We start from the raw sequence: 6,736 nt of genomic DNA on the forward strand, positions 1-6,736 counted from the left end.
AATCAGACTCTGGACATGGGCTTAGAAATCTGTGTATATTTGTAAATCTCCTACGGTAGAGCTGATAGCCAGATAAATTCAGGACCAGGAGGGCTGGGACCTAACTCTTGCCTCCCTAGGACTCCCCCACGTGCTTCCATTTCCTGTGTCTTTTTATTTATTCACATCATGAATGACCTCACTCCTCAAGTGAGGTCCTCACTTCACATAAGAATGTGGTTTTACTCTTGAAGGTTACAATAGAATAATCATAACGGAATGAGGTAATCCCAGTTTTCACTGTCATAGCCATAACCCACCTGGGGTAACGTAGTGGGGTGATTCTCCTAGAGGATCTGTGACCTGGATGACCTAAGGGTGGCTGGCTTTTGGGTGGCCATCTTGGGAGTAGTTTTTAGCATACATGTGGAATGCCTAAGGTATTCACCTAAGTAATATGAGGACAGTTGTTTCTGTAATTAACGATTCAGCGAAACACTGCAGAGTTTTTGCCTTTAAGCAGCTTAAGGCTTCATTTTTACAGACACTATGAGTTGATGGGTGAGGAAAAAGGGGCCTCAAAATAAAGTATTTAGACAATGTTATGCAAAAAATAGCTGTAGGAATTTGTTCCTGCCAATATCTAGAAGCTATAAATAGGGAGTTAGGGAGTGAGAGGAAGAAACGAGCATGAAATGCTTCTGAGATATGCTTGGCTTAAGAGATTTTTTTCTTCAGAAAAGTTGGAAACAGGTTGTAGATATGACACTCTAAAAAATCAGAATGTTCTCTTCCTCACCTAAGGAAGGGGGCGGAATAGCATACCCATTTACTGGAAAAACTAGGTCAGATAATATCCATTCATAAATAGTCTAAACCAGAGCTAGTCCAAGCATCTGGGGTCCTTAAGAAAAACAAATTAATTAGTCAAAGATAATTTTCCAGATCTGTCAAAAATGTGAAACGTCTACCAACCTGTAGCCCTGGCCTCTCCTCCCATCTTCAGGAGCAGTTTTACATATCTTGGCCGTGCTGGCATTGGTTCCTACTAAGTGGCTCTGTGTCACGAATCATATTCTTGGTAATATCTTCTCACTGGTTGATCCTTTGACTCAGAGTGATGCATTTAGAGTTGGGTTCATTTTCCCAGCAAGAATCCTCAGGCCAACGAACTCATCTCCATTTTAGGGCCACAGGTAACTGATCATTTTCATTAACTTGGGTGCTCCCACCAGTTTGGAGAGCCAACTGTAACAGAAGGTTTGATGGGATTTGATATGTTATATTTAGTGGAAATGTCATATAAACGGGAGGATTAAATGTTCCTACAAAACTGCAACCTGGTATTTGGAAAGAGCACTTAGGAAACTTGCCTGTCTTATTTAGTAAAAGGTAGGCTTTTTGTGCTGTAACTTTCTACAGCTTTGAGGATTTAGAGAAGCTTTCTTATTCTGATGTCACTGGAATCACAGGAGCCCATGGATAGCCTTCCGGGAGTTCATGGAGCTCTTCTATTGTATGTCAAATACTGTCTGTGGGGGTAGCTTCTGCGTATCTCTGGGCCAGAGATCAGAGCTCGGATTGAATTCCAAAGGAGTCTGAGACCTAAAAAAAAGTTGAAAAACTATCGTTCTACCATCTCATAGTACCATAAAACCTGCATTCCTAAGTTCCAAATGTCTCCCTATGGTGCACCCACACTACTTTTAGGAAAGGTCCTACTTTGTCTTCTCATTGGCTAATACTTGAGGGACTCAGTTAGCCAGGGTTGGAGTCTTCACACCCTATTTTAATTTTGTTCTCAGAATTATGTTTATTTTATTGCTAGTGAATTTACATATTCTTAACATTTTTTTAAATTGAGGTATATAAATAACATACAATAAAATACAGATACTAGGCGTACAATTCGTTGGGTTTTGAAAATTACACGCACTGATATAATCATCTCCTATTTCAAGATACAGAAAGACATTCATCACCCTCGGCTGTTCCCTCATTCTGCATTCTAGTTATTCTCACCTCTACCCCAACCCAGACGTCAACACTGTTCTTGTTTATATCACTGTGCATTAGTTTTGCGTCTTTCAAACTTCGTAAAAATATTTTCCTAACAGTGTCTTTTGAGAAATGGAAACTATTTATTTTAATGGAGATCATTTTTTTTCCCTTTATGGTTAAATTTTTTTAAAAAAAATCCTCAGAAAGTTTTGTATACTCTAAGGCCAAGGTCAAGAAGATCATTTCCAATCTTTTCTTAAAAGTCATTGATTTTGACATGTTGAACTTATTTTTTCCCCCAGCTTTTTTGAGATATAATTGACATAAAACACTGTGTAAGTTTAAGATGTATGATGTAAGGTAATGTAATTGTAAGTACAATCTAGTGATTTGATATATGTGTATATTGCAAAATCATTACCACAATAAGTTTAGTTAATACATCCATCATCTCACATAATTACATTCATGTGTGTGTGGTGAGAACTTTTAAAATCTCTTTTAGCAACTTTCAAATATACAATACAGTTTTGTCAACTATAGTCATCGTGCTGGACATTACATCCCCAGATTTATTCATTTGATAACTGAAAGTTTTTACCTTTGATTACCTTCACCCATTTCCCTACCAGGGGTTGGGGTACCACCATTCTATTCTCTATTCTTATGAGTTTGGTTTTTTTAGATTCCACATATAAGTGAGAACATACAGTGTTTGTCTTTCTGTGTTTGACTTATTTCACTTAGCATAGCATCCTCAAAGTTCACCCATGTTGTTGCAAATGACAGGATTTCTTTATTTTTTAAGGCTGAATAGTATCATATATAATTATTACCTATATGTAATATATATTATATACATTTTATGTATATATATTACATTTTCTTTATCCATTCGTGCATTGATGGACACTTACACTGTTTCCCTACTTTGGCTTTTGTAACTAACGCTACAGTGAGCATGGGGGTGTAGATACCTCTTCCAGAAAGTGATTTCATTTCCTTCAATTATATACTCATAAGTGGGATTGCCATATCATATGGTAGTTCTATTTGTAGTATTTTGAGGAACCTCCATACTGTTTTCCATAGTCACTGTGGCAATTTACATTTGCTCTAACAGCGTACAAGGGTTCCGTTTTCTTCACATGCTTGCCAGACAGATGGTTCTATGTACTTCAGGGCATTTAGCTCTGCTTTCCTGCCCCCAGCCCCCCGTGTGCCTGTAAGCCACTAACTTGCATTTGATAAAGGTCCTATGTACCTTGAAGGGACCCTCTCAGCTTTCATGCCCTGCTCCCAAAATTTGAGGAGTTTCTGCTTTGGATTTGGTGAGGGTCCCATGAACCTCAGGGGGATTTGTCTTACCTTTCTTGTCCTGCCGCCAGCCTTTGGTTGGTCACGGCCATGCACTCAGTGGGAGTCCAGCGAATCTTGGAGGGGTCTCTCCTGTGTGCTTTTGGGGGATCTCAGCTTTCCTGTTCTTTCCCTGACCTTCAGTGGGCCACTGCTTTGGACTCTGTTGGTCCTCTGTTGGGATGGGAAGGACTTTCTTTTTCCCCTCCGTTCCCTTCCTGTTCTCTTCCATTCCATTCCGTTCCCTTCCCTTCCCTTCCTTTCCCTTCCCTCAGATATTGGACACAGCCTTCCAGCCAGTGAAGACCCAGTGTGTCTCAAGGGGATTTCTCCAAGTTCTCTTGTCCTGCATTCAGTTTCCTGCTGCATCCACTTCATGAGGCTGTCATGAGAAAGAACTGGCAGGTAGGTGTGGATCAGTATGTGACTGGGTAGGAATGTGAGTCCCTCAGCCAGCCTGCCCGTGGCCGCTAAAAGTTCATTAGCAATTCACCCGGTTTCTCCTTACCTCACTCTCTGATGGTGTAACATTCGGTGTTGCTAGGATGAAAGCAGCCATAGGATACTCTTCTCTCGGGACTGGATCGTCTCTTCCTAAGATTTAGCTCATTTAAATTTCTTCACATGTGCAGCTCTCTGCCAGGCTTTAAATTTCCATGATATTGTAACTTATTGGACTTACACTCATTGGAAGGATTAGTGTGACAATCTCCTGCAACTTTTTATATCCTAACCAGAAAATGAAGTCAATTTTTCCATTTGAAAGTCTTCATGGCCAAATCTTTCCTAAAGATTTTGAGAACATGCTTTCTGCTACCCTCTGCATACTTTGTTGAGCACAGTAAATCAGATATGACACACAATTCTAGTGTTCTGCACTGAAAATTTTGCATTAGGAGAAAAGAGAATGGGATTCAATGAAGTTATTGTATTATTATTATTATTACCTACTTTCTTTAGTTTTTGCTGAGAGCACTTGCCTTTAGCCATGCCGTCATCCTGAGCCATGTCAAACCGAACCAACCACGTCTTTGTGTGATGATGCCTTTCACACAGATCTAGGCTCTCACTTTTCCTTCTGTACATACTTCTGATGGAGGGTGTTTGAGTTCACATCCCTTTGTAAGTAGTGTCCTTTCTATTCTTTTCTGTTCGTTAAATTGCTACTTATTTCTTGAGGTCTCACTTAAGCACACATCTTCCATCAAGTCTCCCCCAAGACATGGGAAATGCCTCCTCTCCAACGCTTCTAGCCTTGCTCTACTGTTAGTGTAAAGCTCACTGTGTTGTATTATGCACCTAATACTAGAGGAAAGATGGCACCTCTTTTTAAAGTGCCAACTGATGATCTAGAATTGGGTCTCAATGACTTGACGGGCACATGTTCCCCTGCAGTCAGGAGGGGGGCAGCATCACAGAAATCATGACTCTTAAGAGGGAAAGAGGAAAAACAGGTAGCTACTGGTAAACGAGAGGCACTAGCTGCTGTGGGGGGATGATGTTTAAAATGCCTTTCCTAAAACTTAATTGATATGGATATTATCAGAAGAAAGAAGAAAACATTCGGAAAGAAAGATTCATTTTTACTCTCTATTGCAACCTGAAGACAAGACATAAGGGACATGTTAGCTAGAAAAATTTTTCCAACATCCAACAAGAGGGCTAATACCAGTAAATTACTTCCTCCAGGGGAATAATATCCAACTTTTTTTAACCACTGAAGTCAACTCTTCGTTAATTTTGTCTTTATGGACCCCAATTTTTAAAAACATTATGGCTGCCGAACTGCAATTATGAGATTTTCTAGATAGCTTTTTATCAGGTTAATTTACTTTTTCTTTCGGGAGGCATTACGATCCATTGAAATATCTTTTTTTTTTTTTTAAGATTTTATTTATTTATTTGACAGAGATAGAGACAGCCAGCGAGAGAGGGAACACAAGCAGGGGGAGCGGGAGAGGAAGAAGCAGGCTCATAGCAGAGGAGCCTGATGTGGGGCTCGATCCCATAACGCCGGGCTCACGCCCTGAGCCGAAGGCAGACGCTTAACCACTGTGCCACCCAGGCGCCCCGATCCATTGAAATATCTTGTGAATATGTACCAAAAGTCTTTAAAATGTTTATAAGGGGTGGCTGGGTGGCTCAGTTGGTTAAGCGTCTGCCTTTGGCTCAGGTCATGATCTCAGGGGCCTGGGATGGAGCCCTGCATTGGGCTCTCTGCTCAGCGGGGAGTCTATTTCTCCTTCTCCCTTTACCTCTGTGATCTCTTCCTCTCAAATAAATAAATAACATCTTAAAAAAAATAAAATGTTTATAATATTTGACCTGCTAATTTTATGTCTATCATTTATCCTAAGAGACTGGTCATGGATGAGAACAAAGAATTTTCTTTAGGAATATTTATCATAGCACGGCTCACATTAATCAAATGTTGATTACAATATTTATCATGTAAGAAATTTAAAAATACCTAAATTTCCAACAGTTAGGAACTGGGTAAAGAAAATATAGACTAGCTATACAATGGAGTACTATGCATTCATTACAGTTTGATGGTTAAAGATGATGCAACGACATGGAAATATGTTCGCTATATATTAAGTTTTTAAAAAGCATGTCATACGATAGTTGTCTTTCTCTGCTTGACTTATTTCACTTAGCATTATCTCCTCCAGTGCCATCCATGTTGCAGCAAATGTTGAGAATTCGTTCTTTCTGATAGCTGAGTAATATTCCATTGTACATATGGACCACAACTTCTTAATCCAGTCATCTGTTGAAGGGCATCTCGGCTCCTTCCATGATTTGGCTATTGTGGACATTGCTGCTATGAACATTGGGGTGCATATGGCCCTATCATATGATTTCTCTCATCTATGGAACATAAGAACTAGGATGATCGGTAGGGGAAGAAAGGGATAAAGAACGGGGGGTAATCAGAAGGGGGAATGAAACATGAGAGACTATGGACTATGAGAAACAAACTGGGGGCCTCAGAGGGGAGGGGGGTGGGGGAATGGGATAGACCGGTGATGGGTAGTAAGGAGGGCACGTATTGCATGGTGCACCGGGTGTTACATGCAACTAATGAATCATCGAGCTTTACATCGGAAGCCGGGGATGTACTGTATGGTGACTAGCATAATATAATAAAAAATCATTAAAAAAATAAAAATAAAAAGCATGTCATAAAATAACACGTATATATGGGTCCTTGGGGAGCAGTGCAAATGGCCTCCAAGTCTCCCTCTTCATAGCTTAACCTTTTTTTCTTTACTCTGAAATGGAACAATGGATCCTCTCTGATTAAAGACACATTTTATTTTTTATTTTTTTTTTTTAAGATTTTATTTATTTATTTGACAGAGAGAGAGAGACAGCCAGTGAGAGAGGGAACACA

Source organism: Ailuropoda melanoleuca, chromosome 9, assembly GCF_002007445.2.
Source record: "Ailuropoda melanoleuca isolate Jingjing chromosome 9, ASM200744v2, whole genome shotgun sequence".
Classification (NCBI taxonomy): domain Eukaryota; kingdom Metazoa; phylum Chordata; class Mammalia; order Carnivora; family Ursidae; genus Ailuropoda; species Ailuropoda melanoleuca.